We start from the raw sequence: 12,798 nt of genomic DNA, 5'->3' as shown, positions 1-12,798 counted from the left end.
ATTTCCTATGTCCTGAGGCTATTTCAGGGAAATTTGTTTATTTGGGTGTTGTTTAACATTTCTAAGGTGCTGAAGCCAGATTTGTTTTAGCTTTGATCTTAAAACCAAGGCTGGCAGCCAACATGGCTGACATCATCCCCTTACCGGCATAAAACCTTCTCTTGGCAACCATACTGTTGGTCCAATTTGGATGAAATGTTGAGGGCAAGCTAATAATGGGCCTAAGTGCTGATGGCTGAGGCTCAGGCCTAAGTGAGCAGAAAGCTTTATGCCAGCTTTCTCCAATCTGGTGCCCTCCTGATATGTTGGACTACAACTCCCACCATCCCCAGCCAACATGACCATTGGGGGACTGCAGGAAAGGCTTTGGAAGGCTGCCTGTTGTGCACCCCTGCTATAAAAACCTGAAAACAGGGACCATATGACCTTTTAGGAAAATGGTGCTCTTCTATGATAGTATAGAATTATAAATAGTTACCAAGAAAGAAATTGACATTAGTAAATACCTTTTTAAATACAAGTGATTTTAAGCCTCAGTGGCTGCAATCATCCAGCCATGTCCTAAGGCCTTTTCCTACTGGGTCAACTGATCAGCAGTCTAGAAAGTTCCTTTGAGATCAGATATTCTACCCCTATCATCTACTAGTTAGTTATCTTAATTTTTCAATTAATTTCTTAGCACCTGACCACTTTCTTCACTGAAAACTGTACAGTAATTCAGCCAGCCATAAACTATGTCCTTTTGACCCCAGCCTTCTTTAAGGGGGCCATGGGCCAAAAGTGAGTCATTTTGAGACCACCTGCTGGTTGTTGGAATCCTTGCCCCAAACCCTCAGTTAGGAGGAAAACAGTATGTTGCTGGGAAAATTCCTATGAATCATCTGCATGAAGTAGTTCAGGACGAGTACTTTGAGATACCATGTACAATAAATTTACTGGGATTTTAAGTTTGGGGGGAGGGTTCTGTCCAGCTTGGCATAAGACAAGCAGTTGGTGGAGTTGCGGGGAGGTTATCATCATGGCTGGTGGCATCTCATCAAGCTGTTTTGGCTTCTCTCCCCTCCCCTCAGGACAAGCTACCATAGGGCTGAAGGAAAGCAAGAAGAAGGCCAGTTAAAGCAAGGTATTTGAGTTTCCCACTCTCCTTTGGCAGAAGGAAGCACATGCTTTCCTCTCAGCTGCCATCCTGCTGAAGGAGAGTGGGAAGGGTTAACAGCCCAGGCCAAGCTGCCAGTCGGCCAAGAAGCAGGGGCTGTTATACTTGTCCAATTCTTCAACATTAAATCAGCCTCCCTGCCCCCCCCATTTCCGCCTCCTGCTTTTTATGTCTTGCTTGATGAAGAGACCCGGAGATCTCAAAGCTGGTGCATTTGGGGGGGCCTTTTGCCCAGCCTAATAAAAATATTATAGGAATATGGATTTTGAACTTTAGCTGAAACTAAACCTAAGGTATTAACTGACACTCTTTTAACAATATTGCCCTAAGCAGCAACTAATTTCTAGCAGTGGCAATGTTTTGTTTTTAGCATCAGGATGAGCAATATTGACTCTCCAGGATGAACAAAGTCTTGAGATGGAAAAAGTTCTTGGGCCCCTCAGATCCAAAGCAGACCTGATGTCTGCAGATCTGATAAGATAGCATATGCAAAGGTAACCAACCACACCTGGAGTATCAGCTGACAGTGCTTGGAGAAGGACGTTTAACTCTTTCACTTCATTGTTCCCTCACCCCCATCCTAAGTGTTCACTTGAGCTGCCATTTGCCCTGTAAAGTACCTGCAAATTCCACCCCCTCCCTCAGGGTTGCCTAGGTGGACAACCTCCATGGGGAAAAGTTTAAGCAGGTTCAGGCAGGAGTAAACCTTTAGTAAAGTAAAATTACATTTAGTAAGTTAAGATCTGTGTCCAATTTACAGTAGCAAAGGTTTGACTGTGGTTTCTACATCCAAAAATATACCAGCAGAAATTGGTGGAGTACCCAATGCAAAAATATGCCATCATTATCACCAATAACACACCAGTCTTGGGAAATTCACTACTGTATATCAGGCTATAGCATTAACTTCCTGGAATTATTCACATGGAAGCTAGATTTTATTTTTATTTGCTATTACATTTATATTCCACCTTTTTTCCTCCTGCATGGAACCCAAGGTGGCTTACGTGGTCCTCTTTCTCTCTGTTTTATCCTCACAACCCTGTGAGGTAAGTTAGGCTCAGAGTCAGTGACTGACCCAAAGTCACCCAGTGAGCTTAAGGCTGAGTGGGGACTAGAACCCAGATCTCCCAAGTTCCAGTTCAACACTCATGACACGACTACCCACACTGGCACTTAGTGCTGACTCCTTTTCTCCTTACAGGCAGAGCTGCAACTAAGGCTGAATCCTGGGGACAAAGTCCCACCCCCAGTGACCACATAGACATTGGCAAGTGATGGGGCAGCATCCCCACCTAGGATGGAATGGGCATGCTGGGGCCCACTGGGGTGAGGCAGATGCTGACCACAGCAGCACCCTTTCTTCCTTCCTCCTGTTATAAGTAAATATATATATAGCGCCAAGGTAGCCAGCTGGGCATGTATCTGGCTATAAATGTTCATTTTTATTTGTGCTTTAAAACTATATTCTATTTTCCTAAAATAAAATCCTGCCTTTCCCAAAGAAATACGTTTTGCACCAGAAGCAAACTTTATTATGTTCCTGTAGTCATGATGGTGCTACAATTAAAGTTAGTTTCAAATGCAATCCTCTGAGTATTTCTTATTCTTTATTTTTTATCTATGTTGGCAAACAGCTTCTTTTGTTTGTTTGTTCTAAAATATCAAGAATACAGAAGCAGCTGTAAAGCATGGAATATTAGGGCAGGGGTGGAGAAGATGTTAGTTGTGTGTGCTTCACAAATGCAGTAACACCCATGGCTGTGTAAGGGGGACAGGGGTGGTGTAAGACATTAAGCCCGGGCTGTAAAATTAACTAGCTGCACCACTGCTTGCATGCCTCTGTTGTATTTATCTCTGGCTGCCAAACTAGCAGAAATACAGTGACACATTTCCCATCACTGCATCTCCATGACAGCAACGCAGATACTGAAAGCACAGCATCAGCCATGCCAGGAAAATGAGCAATCCTTGCATAGGCATATCATATCTGACAGACAGCCATCTGCCACTTTCTGAGTTCCATATGGGTGCAACAAGGCCAAAGAGATGGAAACAGGGAAAGGGGTTGTGCGAAGAGGCAATATGTACAGATTACTAGCCACCAGGGACACGATAAGTATGTTGCCTTACTGCAGAGGTAGGCAGGAGATAGATTGGGATCAGCAGGTAGATATCTGAGTGATCTGGAAGTAGTTTCTAAGTATGAGGTTCCATGGGTCAAGCAACTCTAGAAGTTACATCTCCTGACTGAGCTTTTCCTCTTGCCTCTAGATGTGTGTGATGGTTACTCAGTGGTGAGGGAAATGCACTCTACACATGTGCAGTGGCACTGCCATCTTTAGTACCCATTCACACGTTCCTGGGCACAGAAAACAAAGTCCCAGGATAAGGGAAGAGGGTGGGGTTGTTTTTTGCCAGTGGCAGGTCTTCTCCCTCACCTCACACAACCAGAGACCTCGCGCCGCTCCTGGCCCTCAGACATTTTCCTTGGTGCCCACTAAAGTGTCCTCCCCCTCCCAGTGTTTAAAACATATTTAAATTTTTAATTAAAAATTTATTTCTAGAAACCAGCATTTTTGCTTGCATTGGGGCTTGCCCCTGAAAGCACTTTATTGTGGCTGCATACAGACCTGGGCTGGTGGAGTGGGCCATGTGCAGACCAGGGCCTGGTGTGGCTGGCTATGCGTGCACAGCCCCTATTGGATACTACCCCACGACTCATGACTCATCTGCAGGGAATCAATTTCCCTTCCTTGCCCCTTCCTGCAGATGCCCATGAGAATGGATGAAATTTGGAATGGCTATCCCCATAATGGGATAGTTAGCGATCTCTCCCTTTCCCTTGTTTTCTTTCAGCACTTTCCCAGCCTTTGTGGGTGGAAGTATGGAGTTTTATGGTGCTTTCACATACCAACATTAACAGCCCAATCCTATGCATGTTTACCAGGGGGCAGGGGGGAGTGTTAAACCACAAAAAGCCAGTGTACATAAGGAGCGTATCTTCCCTTGCGATTCTGGGGCTGGCAGGGATTGTCCTTTCAATAAACAACCCCCACCACACACTTCTCAGATACATCCCAGTACTCTCCCCCACCTGTGGGCTGATAAAAAATCATTGTTTCACTTTAAGTTAAAGAGAACTCAGCCAGAGGCACATGCCAGGTGACACAAGATGGGAAGTCAGTGATTTCCAGTCACAGTAAGCACAGGATGCTTTACAAGGCAGGCACTCCCACAGGTTACCAAACGAAAGGCCTAACAAGTCATGACGCTGCCTGGCTGGGCCTGCAAGAAAGCCAGCCTCACCATCCCTTCTCGGTCCACATTCTACCTTTTCCATCACAGCCACTCTCATCTGAGCTTGATGGAATCCCACCCCTCACCCCACCCTGCTCTGGGTTTAATTTATTGACCTCCCCTGGCTGGACCTTGCCTGCCCATGTTGCGGAGAACTGGAGAGTAGAGGTAGATGGGACAGGCGTGTGGAGCCTAAGATGCTGTTGCCACTCTTAGAATGGAGCTACTTTGGTGTGGAGGGGCCTGGTCATGCTGCTGCCTGCTACTACTTTGCCTTATGAAGTGCTCTCCCACAGTTAAATTCAAAGGCATCCCCTCTCCTTTGTTTAATTTGCTGACCTGTCCTGTCCCAAGCCTTGCCCATGCAGCTGCAAACTGAAAGTACATAGGAAGCTGCCTTATACTGAGTCAGACCCTGGGTCTATCTAGCCCAACACTGACTAGCAGTGGCTCTCCAGGGTTTCAGGCAAGATTCTTTCCTAGCCCTACCTGGAGATGCCAAGGATCAAACCTGGGACCTTCTGCATACAAAGCATGCACTCTACCAACTGAGCTACAGTCCCTCCCTGTGACTAGACAAAAGATGGGGCAGGCACAGCATGAGCAGCTGCTGCTCTCGGAATGACGTCATGACTGGAATCCTTGCCCCTATGAGCGGATGCTCATGGCTGGGATTGAGTATTATGACCTTTAAGTACAGTCTTGGGATTGCAATGAGCACCCATGCACAGAGAAGGGGGTTATTTAGCTTTATTTGCATGCGTTAAAAAAGAAACCAAATGCTTAGCTCGTCCCCCAAAACATAGATGATTATAAGTGTCCCATCCATTCTTAACAATTATGTAATTGTTTTCCATATCAGGCCAAGGAGGATTATACTGCAGCATATGCTGATGAAAACCATGGGTCGGATCCATAAGATTCTGTTGCCAAGGCTGCAGTAGGTATTCATTAACATGACAGTTCTGATACCGTGTGTTATCCTGCTGTTGCTGCACCAGGGGAAGATTCCCAGCAATTCTGAAACAAGACTGCCTGAGACCAGCCACAGAACTCAAGCTCAAGTTTATTTGTGGAACAGAGTCTGACTGACCTGTTCCAAACCAGATATTTTGTGGCTGGAAATAGTTGCTCTGTTCATACTGTCCAATTGGTTGAGTGGGATGTGAACTTCCTCCTGGATAGCTTGGCTGATGGATAAAATTCTGAGCTGCTGGTGCTGCTCCTGCATAATTTTGGCTCTGGTCCTGAAGGTAAAGGTTAGGAGGGAGGACTTGATCTCTTCTTTGTGCCTTAAAACTGGCCAATATTGACTGCCTGGTTCGCTTATTTTGGAACCATACCTAATATGGAAGAATGCAAAGAACCACACATCCATTATTTCTAGAATTGAGATTTTATAGCTTAATTTTCTTGGTACAAAAACCAATTAAAGATTATCAGAAATCAGGAGATCCTACATAAACTTGTTCTGCTATGTGAAAGAATTTTCTGTGGTGAATATGTATTAGCCCTTTACTTGCATTTTTAACTTATCACTTCTATATTATTGTATTTACAGCCTTTATCAAGTAAGTGCTGTTTTCCATTTTGTCACTGCAAGTCTTCTTGATCCAGCTACGTCACAGATAATATTTAATTTAATTACTATCTATCCCAATTCCTGTGTTACTTGTTCTTTGAAGCATTTTTCTGCTGTTTCCAATTCTACATTCATACATCACATGTCCATAGCTGCTAATGTAACACTTCTGATTTGGAATGAACAACATCTACCAGACTCTGATCTTGTTCCCTTTTTTAATATTAGGCTTACAGAGTCAGTTCAGATGTCCCCAAGAAATCCCTTGATGTACTTATTTTCACCCCGTTAGGTAGTTCCTTAGAATACTTGAGCCATATTTTTTGCTCTGCTAGACCATTCTTACTCATTGCTTACCCTGAAATTGTTAGATATTAATCTAGCCAATACTAGTGTGGATGAACACTCTTGTCCTGCAGATGTCTAAAGGACAGGAACACATGTTTCCTGACTCTTTTTGTCGAAAGGTAAGTTGTATCTCAATTTACCTGCCTCTCAGTTGTATCTCTTCTGATGTTTCAGAAAAGATACAATTGAGAGGCAGCGAGTTGACAGCTACAGGGAAACTACACCTGCAGACCCTCCTCACAGACAATTCTAAAATGCACTCTGCACACTTTCACATAACCTGCAGCAGGAGCCCTACCAGTATAGGAAAATCCCCTCCCTCAAAGAAGCACAAGTAGCTCATCATGTCCTCCTAATACAGGGGGGCACCTTGACCTCCACAGATTCTGTTGGGACTACAACTCCCATCATTCCCCACCACTGCATTTGCTGCCTTGGGCTGATGGGAGTTGCAGTCCAACAACACCTGGCAGCCCACCCTGTCCTAATGCCATATATCACAGGCGTGGAGAGACAGAACAGGGGACGTTGCTCCTTGCCCACGACACCCCTGAAGATAAACCAGAAAAAACGTGTGGATGACTCAGCCCTTTGTATGAGTAAACTGGAGAACATTTATAACATTACATTTCCAAATGTGCGGAAACATCTGTGTACCTATGGATGCTGGAACCCCTTGGTACCTGTAGCCACATTCACATCACACAATGCAGAAGTTATTAAGGTACAAAGGTCCCACTCCCTAGATGTGCGGGGAAAGGCTGCAATCGTTTACAACTGATACTGCAAATCAAACTGAAGTTTAGTATTAGGCAGATTCTGGCCATGGCACTGATGTGGCCACTGACTCTGTTCAGTTTATGCCAGGGACGATTTATCCCACAGTACTCATCTGGATCCTTTCAGTGCTATTATTCTGAATTGCTTGGTAATATTCTCAACCTCCTTGGACGCACTAGAGAAGGGGGAGATTTCTTTCTTAAAATAAAGGTTGTGAGGAAGCAAGAGTTTATAAGATTTAATGCCACTCAATGTCAAAATCTGTATGTCTGTAAATATGCCCACCAGCACACTTCTGGTTTTCTGTTATTACTGTGGTTAAAACCAAGATAAGGTGCTGGGACTCACTTATCTACAGATATACAACTTGAAACGGCATCCTTTCAGACCTTATGAATTCTTCCATTTAAAAAAAAAAAAGATATACTTCCTTTCAATTAAATACAAGAAACAGTGTATCTATATTTTGGGGGTAGGGCAATAAGGTGCAGGGCACAGTCCAGACTAGCATCTTCCCAGTGGAGGTCTTTCTCCATGTGAACTGCAGCATATCACAGGCATGGTCTGGGAAACAGTTTCCTCAGAGCCCCACTGGTCTCAGCAAGCTTCACTCCCAAATGGAGTGGGCGAAAGGACTGCCACTTTAGGGGAGTGGGGAAGATGAAGTCCTTGGGGATCACTGGTGTGCAAGAGACATGGAGATCTGGGTTGTATTTCCTGCTCATTTTAACTAGATGCGTAACATTATTTTTGCGGAGGTGGGGGTTGCTTTTCCAAGACTGAGCCACTGCGGGGTGGGTAGGAGGAGAGACAAAAAAACACAATCCTCCCTGCTGATCTTACCTGTATGCAATGCTCTGTCTTGTCAGTCGCGTGTGCCAACCTCTCCCTCTCAGTGATGCCCAGGTAGGGTTCCTTTGCAAAGGCCTCGAGGACGACTGTCACTTGGGTGAAATGGGTCCACTTCCTTCTCTTGCCACTGCCTCCTGCTGCTGCTTTGGGACACCTCTCTGCAAGAAGCACACAAAATGGCATGCGGGATGGAGAAAGACAATATTAAGCACTGCTCCTTTGGAGCTTTCCTTGGTTATAAATAGCTCCCATTCTCATGGGGCTCAGTTACTCCCAAAGATGCTGAGTAGGACTCACATTTGATACTTATAACCCAAACTTGCCATCTGATGGCTGGGAGCAAGTCCCTTAGCATTCAATGGTGCTGTGCACCTAAGAAAAACAATGAGGGGCCCAACCCTTGCCTTGGAAGGAAATTCAGGTTCAAGCATGTTCAGCCAGGGGACTCCAGATGTTCAGGGCTCCAATGAGCTGTAGTCCAAAACATCCGGAGGGCAACAGGTTGCCTACTCCTGTGGTAAGTAATATTTCCAAATAGCGGTGCAGTTTGGGCAGATGGGCAAAAGTATCTCTTTGTGTATCAGGACTGGAAAATGTTTCTCACACACATCTCAGAAATGCAGAAGGACTTGTTAAGCATATAATGGCAGGGATCGGGATGAGGAATGGTGTTAGTTGTTTGCTCCCCACTGAAGTATTACCCGTGGCTACCTCAAGAGGGGGTCTCTAAATATAACATTACTCAGTTACACCAGTTTCTCAATAACTTGAGCCAAGCTTAAAGTCACCAATTTATGCAGATCTGGGTTTGGGAAGAAATCCACACCCTCCCCGGCTATTAAAGGAACAGTGCACTTGAAACAATGGCCTCTCCAAAGTTATTTTGAGAGAGGCAGATTTAAACAATAATTCAAGAACTTTTTTGTTTATATTCCTTCTCTTCCCTCCCTTTGGCAGCCCACTCCTAACCACATTTACTGCGGGGGGGGGGGGAGATCCAATGTATTTTAATAGGCTGCAAATAAGGTTCAAAGATGTTTGTATAGGACCCACAGCTGTCAGTCCCCTGCATGCTTTTCCCACTGCTCTGAGGGAAGTTACTTCCAAGCAAAGCTGTACAAGATGTGATGTGTTTTGCAGCCCCATTCAAAAAGCCCTGTTTCCAGTTCTTGCTATTTCTCTCAATCCTAAGCATGTTTGCTTGGAAGCAAATCCTGTACTGGTCCAACTGGGAATAAGCCGCATTAAAAACACACAGCAACTCCCAAATTTCTGTTCTTGTAAATTGGATCTGGTGATTTCGCTAAGTACCCAGTCAGCCCTTTTGCGAAAGCTTGATAAATAATACCCTTTACTTTGGGAAGTTAAGATTTTATTCAAATTCTTCTTTAAACAAAAGAACCAAGAAGAATCCTGCACAACTATTTCCATCCAAATAGAAGCACGACCTTCACTACAGTGGTGGCTACTGACTGGGGGGGGGGGGCACACCATGGGCCACTGGCAGAGGTGGAGCCAAGTGTTAATGAAAAAACAGTTCTGTTAACAAAAAATGAAAACTTGTGCCCTTAAACACTGCAATCCTATGCACAATCACATGAGTGCATGACCCATGACAAAAAGTTGGATTCTCAGCATTCCTGCCCATTGGCTATGCTGACATGGGCTTCTGAGAGCTGAACTCCAAAACATCTGGAGATCTACCTTCTGCCCACTCCTGGCCTAGGTCATTAATTTGCCACACCCAAATAAAAGAAAGAGTTACAAAACATCCATTATCCACCCAACCTCACCCTCTTTTCCTTAAGCATAGGGATACAGACTTACATGCATTTTACACATGGTGAATTTCTTAAGACTACCAACCAAGAAAAAGAACATTTTAAACCAAAATTAATTTAATAGTTGAAGCAGACAGACATCCAGAATGAGAAGTCACAGAGGAATGGGCCATGTTGGCTTACACCAGCAACAGAGATGTAAAATTCCTGGAAATTTTGAAGCCATGGAAAAAACCCGTTTTTCTCTGTTCTTCCCCAGAAAAAAAAACAGATTTTAGGAAAAATAAGCAATACTTATTTTTTAAGCACTCTATACAGATCTAAAGTCACTTTGTTGCTTTAGGACAGCCTTCCCCAACTTGGTGCCCTCCAGATATTTTGGACTTCAGCTCCTAACAGCCTCAGGAAGGATGGGCAATGGTCAGGAATGCTACCCATTGTAATCCAAAACATCTGGAGGGCACCAGGTTAAGGAATGTTGTTTTAGGAACATAAAGCAGCTTTTATGTTCCTAAAGTTATATTACGCTTAACATGGTTTGCTCATAAATTTAAAAACTTTAAAAAGTGGACTCAGTGAATTTGTAATTAGTCTGCATAAACTATACTTTTAAAATTTAATACACTGAACATGATTAATTTTATGAGCAAACCTAGTTATAAATAACACATTTGAGATACCTAGTTTATGTCTGACCAAAGGGAACTTCAGCAAGTAGTCCCCGAAACACCTGAATTATCCTAGGAACCATAAAAAGCAAGAAGTGCTGGAGGCAGAGAAAGCCAAGTCCATAAACATAGTACTCGGTAGAACAAAACCCATACTGTCAAGAATGTACATTTTCTTCCATCTTAAGATATGGTGACCGTATTCACATGTTGGGAAACTGAGCGTGTCTTGGAGCATCCTAAAATGTCTATCAATAAGAGATACATTGGATCAATAATTTTAATAAGAAATGAAATAACTGTGCTGAGAATCTTATAGAGAAGGTTAAAAAACATTTTCCCCATGTCTTCAATATTTCCAGACATTTTCCTTCTCTAGCCTTTCTATAAAAGTCTTATTACACAGTTTTTAGAAATAAATTGGGGGGGGGGAGTAAAGGCTTCGTAACAATATGTAAACACCTTGTAGATTCTAAAAGAAAACATTTCATAATCCAAAGCTGTTCAATTTATCAGAAAAAAACAGAGCAGTCCTTGGGGGAAAAAATCCTAAGTTTTCCCAATTTTTTTCCTGAGCCTTCACATCTCTAATCAGCAAGCAAGCCAACCAAAAAGCAACCCTTTTAAAAAACACACAAGGAGTTTTTTGGCCCAAGTAAACAAGCAGGCCCTAAGGCAAGCCTTATATGGTGCATTTGCCCACAAGCAAATAAGCAATGCAATCTGTATTCTACATTAGCACTAGTAGTAGTAAATTACTGCAGCCGTAACTTGAGAAGGATTGTATTAAAGGTACAATCTAACCAAACCCGTTTTTTAAAAAAAGGTAGAATTCAATTTGTATCCACAGAAATTTAATGAGTTCCACATCACACACACAGCCCCAACGCATTTTTACACACTATGGGGCTACGGAAACACAAAGCAATCCAATACATGGGGGGCGGGCCGCTATGCGAGGGTTGTTTAACGAATTTGCCGGGTTCGCAGGACAGGAGTTGCATATTTAAAACCACTGGGGTGGGCTGTCGTGTTGAGCAAACAGCTCCATCAACGGGGCGTACCGCCAAGTAAGCAGGTAGTTACAGCCTTAAATGCATTCTCCGCATACACGCACTTTCTCCCGTCGCAACCCAGAGGTGGAAAATGACACACACCCACACACACCTCTGAGCACGCCAAAAGTAATTTCAGGCAGGCACAAACCCCAGCTGAGGGGGGAATTACTCTGCCTTCAGTGGCGTCCCTAGAGGGGGAAATCAATTATTTCTTAACCCCCCGCCTGAAAGGAATTTTTAGCATTGCGTTCAGGCAGCCTACCTACAAAGGGGGAAATGTCCCCACCCCGTTAATTTTCAGTGCAATCCTATGCATGTCTACTGAGAAGCGAGCCCAACTGAGTTCAAAGAGGCTTACTCCCAGCGAGGTAAGGGTGCGAATCGGAGCACAATGGACTTGAGCACGCTCCGGGAGAGAGCGCAGGACAGGAAGGCCTGGCGTGCTATGGTCCATGGGGTCACGAAGAGTCGGACACGACTGAACCACAACAGTTGGAGCACAAGGGAGGCAAACAGCAACGACACAACATTCAGACCAGTAAATCCACAGATCAGCAAGGGAAGCCGAAGACTTGATTCAAACCTGGGATGGTAATGAAGGAAAGGCGGGAAAAACAGAGCGGCTCTCCCGCCTCGGAGTGTGGCCGGAGGAAAGAACCACTGCGGGAGAGGCAGAGCCAAACAGCGGAAAACTAGAAGAGTTCCCTTTTTAAACCCGCATTTTGTCGGGGTGAGCGGGCGGCTGCCTGCCCCTCTCTCGCTCACACACAGACGAGGAAGCAGCCACCAGGCTACCACGCTCCTGTACAAGAAAGAAACGCGGCTGCCTCCGGGACCGCTCAGGCGCACACGCAGTCGGCCCCTCGGCCCGCCCGCCCCCAACATGGCCGTGTCTGGCAAAGCAAGCAGCAGCCTTGCCCTACTGCCGGGAGGCGCCCTTCGCGACCGTGCAGCACTTGATCCCCGCCCCACCACACCACACCACACCCCACCCCACCCTTGGGAACGAGGGGTCATTGCCGATTGACTGGCTCAGGCTGGGACCGGTGCGAGGGCGTGTGAGCCCCGCGGGAAGCCTCCTGGCAGCGCACACGCAGCTCCCCAAATAAAGCTGCCGACGAGGACTTTCTTACTCGTAGGTCTCTCTTTTTTTGTCTAAACACGCATAGGATTGCGCCTTTCCTTGCAGATGTTTCCCGCCAGTGGTGGTGGCTGCAGACCACAACTCTCGGCACTCCCCAGTTAGCTATGCTGGCAGTTGCAGGACGTTTTT

General features: G+C 45.0%; 1 long non-coding RNA gene across 1 annotated transcript; it reads right to left on the bottom strand.

Moving 5' to 3' along the window:
- Positions 1–5,184: 5,184 nt before the first annotated feature.
- On the bottom strand, positions 5,185–12,405 carry LOC146350586 (uncharacterized). Its single transcript, XR_014789325.1, has 3 exons — positions 12,109–12,405; positions 8,010–8,176; positions 5,185–5,799 (listed from the first exon to the last, which is right to left on the bottom strand). It is a non-coding gene; the product is annotated as an uncharacterized LOC146350586 (long non-coding RNA).
- Between the last annotated feature and the right edge of the window lie 393 nt (positions 12,406–12,798).

The sequence above is a fragment of the Heloderma suspectum genome, chromosome 3 (assembly GCF_057233095.1).
Source record: "Heloderma suspectum isolate Gila_16-S chromosome 3, 16-S_ref, whole genome shotgun sequence".
Classification (NCBI taxonomy): domain Eukaryota; kingdom Metazoa; phylum Chordata; class Lepidosauria; order Squamata; family Helodermatidae; genus Heloderma; species Heloderma suspectum.
This window is presented reverse-complemented; position numbering and strand designations above follow the sequence as displayed.